At 42.6% G+C, this 13,118-nt stretch overlaps 2 protein-coding genes across 2 annotated transcripts in view; one reads left to right on the forward strand and one right to left on the reverse strand.

Moving 5' to 3' along the window:
* Positions 1 to 13,118, reverse strand: part of MYLK4 (myosin light chain kinase family member 4) — a 92,157-nt gene that overhangs the window by 73,539 nt on the left and 5,500 nt on the right. The window lies entirely within an intron of this gene.
* The window catches only part of WRNIP1 (WRN helicase interacting protein 1), a 42,413-nt gene that overhangs the window by 1,239 nt on the left and 28,056 nt on the right, over positions 1 to 13,118 (forward strand). The window lies entirely within an intron of this gene.

Raw genomic sequence — 13,118 nt, forward strand, 5'->3', positions numbered from 1 at the left:
CCGGACCTCTCAAGGAGGAGGCACATGAAGAAAGGCCTCAGAAGATGATCTCAGGGTCTGGGTAGATTCATATAGAAAGAGCTGGTCCTGAGCCGTCCAAGGCTTTATAGGTTTTACAGCCAGATGTGTTGTGCAGCGGACTCCTTCTTACTTTCTATCCCCCTCCTCTCTGACACACTCCACAGGGCACAGTCCAGTGTTTGAAATTAGCCAGGCACCAGGTGCGTTTTTGCGACTGGCGTGGGTCCAATTACGACCCCAGGGAGATCTCTGGTTGCCAGGTTGGTGACTGACATCTCCATCTGGCTTGCCCCTCCAGCTTCCTTAAGTAGTAGAGCTTGTGTTTTTTGTTGTTGTTGTTGTTTTGCATTTATAGCCCACCTTTTCCTCCAAGGAGTACGTGGTTCACACACACACACACACACACCACACACACACACTCCCAACCTGCATATTAATACAGTGGTACCTCAGGTTAAGTACTTAATTCGTTCCGGAGGTCCGTACTTAACCTGAAACTGTTCTTAACCTGAAGCACCACTTTAGCTAATGGGGCCTCCTGCTGCTGCTGTGTCGCCGGAGCCCGATTTCTGTTCTCATCCTGAAGCAAAGTTCTTAACCTGAGGTACTATTTCTGGGTTGGCGGAGTCTGTAACCTGAAGTGTATGTAACCTGAGGCATATGTAAATCGAGGTACCACTGTAATAAATCTCATCGCAAAAAAAGGACCCGTGGCATACTGAGGGAGCGATAACATTGAGCGTAGCTCATCTCTGTTTCACATTTTTGTGGTCTTTTCAAGGGCAGAATTGAGGACTATCCCTTTAAAAAAAGAGTGAAATCTAGGATTCAGCACTGCTGTGATTGGGCCTCACTGCCTTCCATCCCTGAAACAAAAGGAAGCACATACCATTCCCCTTCTGCAGCACATACCATTCCCCCTTCTTGTGTAACTGGTGAACCTAAAACCAAAGAGATACAGCGTGTACTCATGAGTTTAAAAGTAGCATCTCTTCACTGAGAAAGCCTGCCATCTCTTTGCCATATTTGCCAAGTCCTAAAGTTGCATCCAATTTTCCCACCCTGCTCTAGTAATTTGGGTAATTCTGAGAAGCATCCTGGAAATATTGAAATAAAATAAATGTTTGAATTATTCTTTCTCGGTCTTCTTTGAACTGAAACGTTTCCCTCTCTTTTTCTTTTTGGAAAACAAAAGGTTAATAACTGAAGTTTGTAGGGCAGCAATTAGACTTGTGAGCAAAGGTAGACGTGTATGCACCCTGCGGTCAAAGAAAAGCAGGATGGGATACCGAAAACTAAAAAAATCTAACATTTTTCTGATAGGTTGCACTCTGAGTTGCTTGATACCTCCCCCCCCCCCCCCCGTTCCCACAATATTCTTTTCCAGCTCCTCAGCTTTGCTTTCTGTTTAAAAGCCCATCAAAACTTGATCAAGACGGGCCCTTTTCACAGAAACTTTGTGAGATTGTGGGTTAAATGGTGAGTATGGTTTAATATGTCACAATGCTACTTTTTTTTTGGCATGTTGTTACCTCTTCCTCCGCCCCTCCCCCCACCTCTGCTCTGTGGGGGCGCGGTGGGCAGCAACTTACATAAATGTAGGTTAGAAATTTGGTTTCCTTTTCTCCATCCTATACTCACTTGTACCCGTTCCTTTGATTCCCTCCCCTGACTCTGCCTGAATTCATCTGTTATTTCAATGGCACCAAGCACAGGAAAAGCTTTCGTAGTTTGCTCTCAACGATAACAGACAGGGTTGCCATATATACCGGAAAATTCCGGTAATGTCGGGGGGGGGCGGCTAAATTGGCACCCTGGGGAAAATTTTAATTTAATAGTAAATGTCTGGGATTTCGTTCTCTGTTCAGCGGCCGCTTCCTTTGTTGCCTCCTAGACGGTGATTTTGGAAGCCCTCTCGTCACCCCGCTGTCCGCTGTTGTCGATCACAAATTTGGACGATTGTAAAAAAAAAAAAAAAAGCTCAGCAACTTTTTGGAGCAACTATGTCTGGATTTGTACTTCTTGAAATATGGCAACCCTATAACGGAACAAATCAGGAATAAAGCATTTAAGTGAGGAAAAGTTATATACAGTGGTACCTCAGTTTACGAACTTAATCCGTTCCGGAAGTCCGTTCTTAAACCAAAGCGTTGTCAAACTAAGGCTTTCCCATAGCAACGGGGGACTCAATTTACAAATGGAACACACTCAACAGGAAGCGGAACATGTTCTGCTTCCAAGGCAAATTTCACAAACCAAAACACCTACTTCTGGGTTTGCAGCGTTCTTAATCCAAGTTGTTCATAAACTAAGCTGTTCTTAAACCAAGGTACCACTGTACACCTTGATGCTACATCACATGGGACATGTGTCTTCCAAGATTCTCCAAGTTGCTCCAGGAAGAGACTAAAAAGCTCAGGCTAAGTGTCAGCCATGCAGGTCGAAAGGGAACAATACGCTTGAAGTGACCATCAAATCTGTGGCTATTGGAAGTGGTGATAAATTATCCCCGAACCTTTATATGCATCCTGCATATAAGGTAAAGGTAAAGGGACCCCTGAACATTAGGCCCAATCGTGACCGACTCTGGGGTTGTGGCGCTCATCTCGCTTTATTGGCCAAGGGAGCCGGCGTACAGCTTCCAGGTCATGTGGCAAGCATGACTATGCCACTTCTGGCGAACCAGAGCAATGCACGGAAATGCCGTTTACCTTCCTGCCGGAGCGGTACCTATTTATCTATTTGCACTTTGATGTGCTTTCAAACTGCTAGGTTGGCAGGAGCAGGGACCGAGCAACAGGAGCTCACCCCGTCGCGGTGATTCGAACCGCCAGCCTTCTGATCGGCAAGTCCTAGGGTCTGTGGTTTAACCCACAGTGCCACCCGCGTCCCTAGGCATCCTGCGTATGCCCACAGACAAATAGCATGAACCAGGAGCATCAATTTGTTCTATCGGGCTACAAATTAACTTTTAAAAAGTTTTCCCTGTTTCGTCTCGGCTGGTCCAGCTGCTTAAACACAAGCTTGCAACCTGAGTAAGCTGTGCTATGATTTATGACCCTCTAATGTGCAAGATTCAGATTTTTGCGTGTCTGCCATGAAGCACCCAATTTTAGTCTAGGGATACAGCAGGGAAACATCCACGGCTGTAACCAAAGCACAGAATAGCTTTGCTGTTGCAAATGAACCTCAGAAATGGCCAAACCAAAGGTTTGGTATAGCCTTGTTTTTGTACTTTTTTTGTTTATGTTTTAACACCCGTGCAAAAGGGTTATGTAAGGGGATGTCTGACATGTTATTACTTAATAAATTGACTCTGAAGGCTGCAAACCAGCTGTTCTCGGTCTTCCATGTGCAATCTTATACTACGTTAATGGAGTTAATAGACGATGGGAATGTGTTAACTTCAAAGCAACATGCTGTCTTGGCAATCTGTATTAAGTTTCACAGGGCTTATTTTTGTCTTTTAGCTTTTAGTTCAAACTTCATCATGACAGGGCAAAAGTATTTGTAGTTTAGGCCAGGGGTACAAATGGGGTATTTTAGTTTGGAACATATTGAAGTGTTCACTTCTCTGACAGCTTGATTGATTTCTGAATCGTTTCTTCTCCATGCTGTTTATCAGCCTCTTTTTCTTCCATCCCAGGTTGTGGCTTTCTACCATAGACACATGAGTCTTATTGGCATTCCTTGTATTAAATTGAATTGGTTTCCACTACAGTTGCTGGTGCCAGACATACAGGGCTGTCAGTATAAACAAAGTGAGGCTCCTGTCTCCATCCACTATGATCATCTTTGCCTTTTGCAATACAGTGGTACCTCGGTTTAAGAACAGCCCTGTTCATAGCTGTCAACTTTTCCCTTTTCTTGCGAGGAATCCTATTCGGAATAAGGGAATTTCCCTTTAAAAAAGGGAAACGTTGACAGCTATGGCCCTGTTTATGAACTATTCGGTATAAGAACTCCGCAAAACCAGAAGTAGTGTTCCAGTTAGTGAACTTTACCTCAGTCTGTGAACAGAAGCCGAACAGTGGAAGGGCACCGGTGGCGGGAGGCCCCATTAGCGAAAGGGCGCCTGGGTTTAAGAACGGCTTTGGTTTAAGAATGGACCTCCAGAACAAATTAAGTTCATAAACTGAGGTACCACTGTATAACAGTGGAAAGTCAGCCTATTTACGTCTTCTTATCTGTGCGACCATAAAGGAGATACTTTGCTTTTTTAGAGACACAGCTTGCCAGTGTATATTAACTGACTATAGTCACTGACGATTTTCACAGATTGTGGGAAAATTCACAGTAGGGATGAATTCTAGAATACCAAAACAGTATAATTGGTTATGATCCATCTTGTCTTGATAGCATTGGTGGGGAAAAGGTGCTTATTTCTTAGCAACTCTTACAAAGGTTACGTAAGATGGCCACGTCACAATTCAGAAAGGAAAGTCTGAAAACAACGCTAATCAAATGATTCCCTGTGTACAATTTCCAGGAATACTATTGTTTAAAAAATAGGACTGAATAACACCCTAAAGGCATGTCTGCATTAAAATGCATGGACATGTGATTTCCTGTCGCACTTTGGTGGCAGGTCAGAGTTCAAACCCACTCCAAACATAAAGAAGTATTTTGGGGACATTCTTATACTTTTTTGTGTGATGTATCTTTATTGTTATAAAATAGATACTTTTATGCCAGGAAAGCAAACAAACCAACAAACAGACATACAATCAAATAAACAAACTATAAATTGACAAACAGACAATAGCAATATATGAAACAACACAATTCTTATAACTAACATTATTTGTAGTCCCAATGATGTGAATGATTGTAAAATTTATAAAACAAGAAATTAAAAATGACTTCCAATTAGTCTCACTGTACTTTATCTGTTGACTATCTTATACCGCACAGTTACATATTTCACATATAGTTTCTGTTAACTTCCCTACAAACTTATATTTATACAATGAATTATACAATTCAGTCTAATTCTGCCAAGAAATTTCCTTTTATACCGGGGACATTCTTATTCTTAGTTTAGTTATTCTCACTTTTTCCCTGACAAGGACTCAAGGTGGCTTACAGATAAAAACAAGAACAGTTAAAAACATAGGGGGGAGGAACCAATTAAACATTGATAGAGTTAAATCTATCTGTAATCCATTAAAAACATACAGATAATCGCAACAAAAACAGCACGGCACCAGCCCTTTCAGTAAAATCAGATTCCCAAAAGCCTGTTGGAGCAAATAGATATTTACCTGCCAGGCAGCCAGTCTAATTTCTCTAGGAAGGGAGTTCGAAAGTCTTGGAATAGTCACTGAGAAGGGACAATAAGCTTTCAGCGGCCAAAAGAAACCAATGGTTTTTGTGAACTTATGGCCACTTGAAGGGTGTTTGTTTCAACAAGTGAGAAGCATTTTGTCACTGAGGAACAAATGCCACCTCTCTTTGGAGAATGGGGGTTCAAGTTTTGTATTAATCCTCGGTTGTATGTTTAGGTGACGAGTGCTGAGAGTGGTACATGAACCTTGAATAGGACAATGCAAATAAAAAGCATAAAAGCTTGCCATCAGGAGTAGCAATTGCAAACCTCTATGCCAACCCTTTCTTGGGAGAAAAGCAATGACAAACCTAGACAGCATCTTAAAAAGCAGAGACATCACCTTGCCAACAAAGGTCCGTATAGTTAAAGCTATGGTTTTCCCAGTAGTGATTTATGGAAGTGAGAGCTGGACCATAAAGAAGGCTGATTGCCGAAGAATTGATGCTTTTGAATTATGGTGCTGGAGGAGACTCTTGAGAGTCCCATGGACTGCAAGAAGATCAAACGTATCCATTCTGAAGGAAATCAGCCCTGAGTGCTCACTGAAAGGACAGATCGTGAAGCTGAGGCTCCAATACTTTGGCCACCTCTTGAGAAGAGAAGACTCCCTGGAAAAGACCCTGATGTTGGGAAAGATGGAGGGCACAAGGAGAAGGGGACGACAGAGGACGAGATGGTTGGACAGTGTCCTCATAGCATGAGTTTGACCAAACTGTGGGAGGTGGTGGAAGACCGGAGTGCCTGGCGTGCTCTGATCCATGGGGTTACGAAAAGTCAGACACAACTAAATGACTAAACAACAACAACAACATGCTAACCCTCCTTTCCCTTACAGAGCGGTGTGATCTGTAGTTGCCAGTCCCAGAAGATAAAGATAGATGTGGCCAAGCATCATTTTTGTCAAAAGGGCTTGGCAGCAAGGCCATTTGGGGAAATGGGGGCTTGGCTGTCTCTTGTCTAAGTCCCTGTTCATCCATACCAGTTGCTTAAGGGGTTTCACATGTGGCTGAGATTCGTTGTCGCAACAAGACTTTTTTTGGGTGGAAGTAGATTTAGACTTGCGCGGCTCGTTCCCTGCATTAACAAGACTAGGACGGATGTTGTGTGAAATTGTCAATAAATTATGAAACTCCGCCCTGCACCTGTTATCTCTACCTTGTTTATTGAGGCAAGAAGACTTGAGGGTAATCGAATCTGACTGACCTGACAGGGGTTGGTTACCGTTTAATGGATTACTCTAGCAAAACTATCTCGGCTGTTTGTTAGGAAGCGGGAATTTCCCTGGTAAAATCTCTGCCAAATCAGGGATTTCTTTTTGCACCCTTCAGGGCTAATTTCCACAGTTTCCAAATTTCCAAATGGTGGGCCCATCGCTACATGCAGTGTTTAGTAGGTGATGTGGCCAAACACAAAGATGCCCTGAATTTCTGTAGGTAGCTCCCTTTTGCTGTGTACAGTGGTACCTCGTGTTAAGTACTTAATTCGTTCTGGAGGTCTGTTCTTAACCTGAAACTGTTCTTAACTTGAAGCACCACTTTAGCTAATGGGGCCTCCTGCTGCTGCCGCACTGCCAGAGCACGATTTCTGTTCTCATCCTGAAGCAAAGTTCTTAACCCGAGGTACTATTTCTGGGTTAGCGGAGTCTGTAACCTGAAGCATATGTAACCAGAGGGACCACTGTATATGTTAAATCTCATTTTGCATACTTGACCTGTATACACCATTTTCAGTTGAGAGTATGAGTTCTACATCAAAAAAAACCCCAACTACATCTGCTCCCCCTAAAAAAAAAACAACCCACAATTTACTGTGATAACGTGGGTCAGTGTGGTATAGTGTGGTTTAGGGTGTTAGATTAGGACCCAGATTCAAATCACATTCAGACGCAAAGCTTGCCGTGTGACCTTGGCTAAGTCACAATCTCTCAGCCTAGCCTGTCTCACAGGATTATTGTGAGGATAAAATGGAGGGTCAGGGGAAAGAATTACGTTTAGCAAGCCTTGAGCTCCTTGGGGAAATGGTGGGATAGGAACATGGTAAATATCTGATGCTCCTTGAGAAGTTAGGAAATGGAAGTATATATTGTCACAACAGCTCTCCTAATTTTCTTCATTGCCACTGGCCTTGATGAGGACCTCCTCCTTACAGATTTATAATTTATTAAATTTGTATACTGCCCTATATCCACAGGTCTCAGGGCAGTTCACATGATAAAATTACAACATATAAACATTAAATAACACAATAAAAATAAAAAAATAAGCCCAATAACCCCCTCTCCCCAACACATTTTAAAAGGGCATTGGATGTCAGTCAACCAAAGGCCTGGTTAAAGAGAAACGTTTTTCCTGGCACCTAAAGGTGTATAATGAAGGCGCCAGCCGAACCTCCCTGGGGAGAGCGTTCCACAAACGGAGCTGGGAAGAGATGGAAAGTTTCACGTGTAATGCCCAGCGCTCTTAGTTTGACATGGTGGTCCATGGATTTGTGGTCTCCACCCTACAGAACTGCCTTTCACAGCTGGTCTCCTGGGAATGTTGGCAATGGGGCTGTGAAATAAATGCAGCGTGGTTTCCTTGGCTGTTCAGACCCCTGCCTTCTTCCCAGCTGGCAGCAGACTTCTGTAATAAATGTAATTCCCCCATCCTAAGCCCTGAGGGTCTTTGCCAGGGAAAGATAACAGCATGAAGCAGCTGTTGGCCACACCACCATTGCAATTGCATAGGGAGGGGGATATGGATTCCATGAAGACCCAATGGCGGGTCATTGATTGCCTTCTGGGTGGGCGGTCAAGTTACCAGCAATAAATGTTGAGGACCAGATGATGCACACATTTAAATAGGAAACGGCAATTGTGATGCTGATCTTCTAAGTCTTTAGGACCCGCTATCTAGTGCGCAGTGCAATCATGTGTTTTAGGACTAATTAATATTGGATATATATTATATGAAAATAAAGGATTAAATTTCTGCTCTGGGGCTTCCAGAGAACCCTCTAATTCCAGAGAGTACGAGAGAGTTGTAGGGGACTTACTACTGTGTTTTGTATTTTCAAATGAAACGTGCCATCTTTATGTTTTGTTTCAGGAGATTGTGTTAGCAAGCATCATGGCTTCAGGGTACAATCAGATTTAAGTAAATTCATGTGCAGATTTTAAATCACACATTGATTACTCAGAAGTAAGCTTTTGTTTGCTTTGTCCTTGCACAGTCTCAAACCTTTACAGGAAAGGTGGTTAAGAATTTTTAATGAAAATTAAGCAATGTATAACGTAGTTGCAAACATTACAGAAGTTTAGATTTAATGCATAACTCCTCTCTGACTTGGATTATTTTTATTTATATCTCTTGAAAGGAAAGAGTAGGAGAAAATGGATCCCACAGAACAAGTAGTGCATAGCTGTGTGTAAGTTTGACGAAAAGGGAAAAAGAAGAAACAGCCTTCTTTATTTTCTAGGAGGGACCGTGTTAGAAGTGAGAATGTTAGCTGTTGTATATCATACTGTTTTTTAAAAAAATCATTTCCATTTATGTTCTATTTATGTATCCTGGTTTTTTTTATAGAATCCAGTATTCTTATGTCTTAACACCTGTTGCTTGTAATTAAGGCTGCAACTGTATACACAGATATCTTAAGAGTATGTTCTACTGAATGCAGTGCAATATGCATATGAGCAAATATGCACTAAGATCATCTACAGCTTGGGGATAGATTAATGCAGAATATTCTACCCCACAATAAATAACCTTCAAAACATATGCTTTCCTGAATCAGCAACAGCTTGGTAATCTCCAGTTTCTGAAAATGGAAGAGGATAGCATAGAAAAGTCTAAAAGTGGTTGGACCACCATCGGCCCCAGCTATTATGGTCAGGATTCAGCAGGAATGTTTGATGGGAATTGTAGTGTAACCTAAAGGTAAAAGAAGTAAAGGACCCCTGGGCGGTTAAGTCCAGTCAAAGGTGACTATGGGGTTGCAACACTCATCTTGCTTTCAGGCCAAGGGAGCTAGCGTTTGTCCACAGACAGTTTTTCGGGTCATGTGGCCAGCATGACTAAACCGTTTCTGGCGCAACGGAACACCGTGACGGAAACCAGAGCGCATGGAAACACCATTTACCTCCCCGCCACAGCGGTACCTATTTATCTACTTGCACTGGTGTGCTTTCGAACTGCTAGGTTGTCAGGAGCTGGGGCAGAGCAATGGGAGCTCACTCTGTCGCTGGATTTGAACCACTGACCTTCTGATCAGCAGGCCCAAGAGGCTCAGTGGTTTAGACCACAGCGCCAGTGTAACTTATCAACACCCAGAGGACTACAGGCTCCTCATACATACTTGGACTGAGCTTGTACTGGCTTATATCCAACGACAGTCTTTCTACCTTCGGCTGCCTCAAAGGTTAAAGAGACGAAGAAACAGGAGAGAGGGTGAGAGAGAGGTTGGGGGTGTATGTGCTGCCATTGATGGAACAAACAGAAGTGCCCTGCTCTCACAGTTAGTCCCCAGGACATAAAGCTCTGGCTCTGAAGCGCTCTCCAGCAGAGGATCAGATTCGGAACACCTGCTGAAGTAGTTCTGATCTTCGGGATATCTTTTCGGGCAGCGTTTAGGCTTGTCACCGCCTGCCCTCACCAGCTGCAGAGGATCTTTTGGCCCAGAGCAGCTATTGGAGAAGAAAGTGGGGGCAGAGGGGGCTGCTGCCCAGTTGTTGCTGTTTTTTTAAAGTACCGTATTTTTTGCTCTATAAGACTCACTTTTTCCCTCCTAAAAAGTAAGGGGAAATGTGTATGCGTCTTATGGAGCGAATGCGGGCTGCGCAGCTATCCCAGAAGCCAGAACAGCAAGAGGGATTGCTGCTTTCACTGCACAGCGATCCCTCTTGCTGTTCTGGCTTCTGAGATTCAGAATATTTTTTTTCTTGTTTTCCTCCTCCAAAAACTAGGTGCGTCTTGTGGTCCAATGCACCTTGTAGAGCAAAAAATACAGTATGCACAGCTTTTTTGCTCTTCCTGGCAATCTGAATAGAATTAACATCCGGCCAAGAAAAGTTCAGATTTGAAAAGCCTTATCCATACATATATCTTTTGGAACTCCTGAATGAGCTGATTGCTTAGATGAGCCTATTGAAAACCTTTTCTTAATTGTCTAACGTGGCCTTCCTGATAAAGCAGGCCACCCATTTTTCTGACAAAAAGTTGGTTATTTGTAACATACGTGCGAATGTACCGTATTAGCCCGAATATAAGCCGCACCCGCAAATAAGCTGCACCTTTAAAATTCAAGGCAGGCAGCAAGGATACTCATCGCTAAGAACTGGAAAACTCAAGATCTACCCACACTGGAAGAGTGGCAGATGCAACTGATGGACTATATGGAACTGGCCGAGATGACTGGCAGAATCCGAGACCTGGGAGAAGAGAGGGTTGAAGAAGACTGGAAGAAATTCAAGATTTATTTAAAAAAAACATTGTAATTTGGTTGAATGTTAAGAAAGGATGCTAGATCATAAATAATTGTGCACCACTAAACTAGAGGGAACTAAGATGACAAGTAAGTTGAGGAAAAATTATAAACCTATTGGAGAATTAACAGATTAGAGTTAAATGAATGTGATACAAGATTGTAAACAAGATGATAAATTGCAGGCAAGAATTGACAATGATGCAAGTGGGAGCGGGAGATGTGAGGGAGTCCCAAGAAGTTACGAAAGTATGTTATGATATATGTTATACTGTTTTTTATTTTTGCATTTATGTTTAAAAACTTTAATAAAATATATTTAAAAAAAAAAATTCAAGGCAGGGAAAGAAAAAAAGACAATACACAAATATAAGCTGCTCCCTTAAAATTCCATAGGCACTCACGCCCATAAATGGCAAATGTAGAAGAAAATCCTATGGGTAGTAGAGAGGTTAAACACCTGTTTGTAGCACCGTAAATGCAAATAAAAAAATCAATACTGCACTGTAAAATACAGAGAAAGCGATGAATGGCATTAGAATAAATTGCACAACAGTCTCAAGCTCACAAATCGATAGTAAAACTTTTTTTTGTTTCGTTTTACCATATGTCTGTTTTGGCTGTGATACCGTAAAAGCCAATTTTTGTAAGGTCACGAATTGCACTTTAACTTTTCACGGTTGGAATTTGGGAGGGGGGGATTTGTGGCTTATAATGGGGGCAATACAGTACATTGAAAGCTCTCCCAGGGCGGGATTTGAAGGTCCACGAGGCCATCATCTTGCTGAAGCTAAGCAGCTGTGGCTCTAGTCAGTATCTTGGAGATATCAGGCGCAGTCTTAGAAGCAAGTCCCCTTAACTCTTATGCAGGAGGAGAATGCCTCTTGTAAGATGATGCTTGCTAAATTCAGGGATGGGGATGAGGCCCCCCGGAAGTTGTTGGGACTCCAGTTCCCATGAGTCCCAGTTAGCAATGGCCAATGCTTGGGGATGGTAGGAGTTGCAGGCCACATTCATCCCATGCTTCAAAGCAATCTCATGCCCACTCACAGAATTACCTATTCTCAGAGTGGTTAACGGTCAATCTCTATTCACAGGGAGCCCTGGGAATTGTAGCAGGTCCCATAATTCTTGGGAGCCATGAGTGTTTGAAGTGGTAGCATTGTTCTTTAAATGTGTGGCATGAATTCAGCCATCGTTCAGCAACAGGTAAAAGAGCCACAGGTTCACTATCCCTGATGCACATGCAACTTCTAAAACTGAAGGAAGCATGCTCCCCCCTTCAAAACAATGGGTTTAACAGATATATTAATCCTTTAGTTAATGAATAAAAACACATTTTGATTGTCTGTTGCCTTTGGGTGATTTGCATCATGCTGAACTCTTACATCTCGGCTACACCAATTAATTGCTGTTATTTCTTGATTAGTGCACCAATTGAATTAATGGAAGCTTGCAGCTGTTTTTTGTTCTTTGTTTTGTTTATTTATTAGATTTATATACCACCTTTCATCATAAGATTTCAGGGCAGTTCGTAGAATAAAATACAGGATAAAAACAAGTAAAGCAAAGCAGTAAAACAAAAAGACCCACCCCCCAAGCCTGGTTGAAGATGAATACTTTAACATATTGGGGGCTAAGAGTGGAATCCAGTGCTGCTCCTATTCCAGAGCAGACCCACTGAAATTAATGAACGTGACTAACTTAGGCCATTAAGTTCAGTGGGTCTACTCTGAGCAACGCTTAGTTGCTACAACCCTTAGTCTGAGAGAGAATAGCTTCACAGCTAAAGCTACTCGGTTTGTCCGTGACTCAACTGGGATATGAGTCTATATTAACCAGATGAGCCCATATTGATCAGGTCAGGTTATACAGTGGTACCTCGGGCTAAGTACTTAATTTGTTCTGGATGTCCGTACTTAACCTGAAACTGTTCTTAACCTGAAGCACCACTTTAGCTAATGGGGCCTCCTCCTGCTGCCGGAGCATGATTTCTGTTCTCATCCTGAAGCAAAGTTCTTAACCCGAAGCACTATTTCTGGGTTAGCGGAGTCTGTAACCTGAAGCTTCTGTAAACTGAAGTGTATGTAACCTGAGGTACCACTGTATAGTCTTTCTATCCTTCGACTTTCTGTGGATACTGAATCCTGACAGCTGTGTCTTGATTGCGGCAGGATAGGGAGGAGGAACTAAGCTGAGCTGAAACTCTGAAATCGAGAAAGCCTGCTGCCTCCTACTCGCATTCCTAAAGACTCTCTTGCTGCTTCCCTGAAAACATCTAAAGCGTTTGCTATCCAGACGGTTGGTT

Source organism: Podarcis gaigeae (genome assembly GCF_964106915.1).
Source record: "Podarcis gaigeae genome assembly, chromosome: 7".
Classification (NCBI taxonomy): Eukaryota; Metazoa; Chordata; class Lepidosauria; order Squamata; family Lacertidae; genus Podarcis; species Podarcis gaigeae.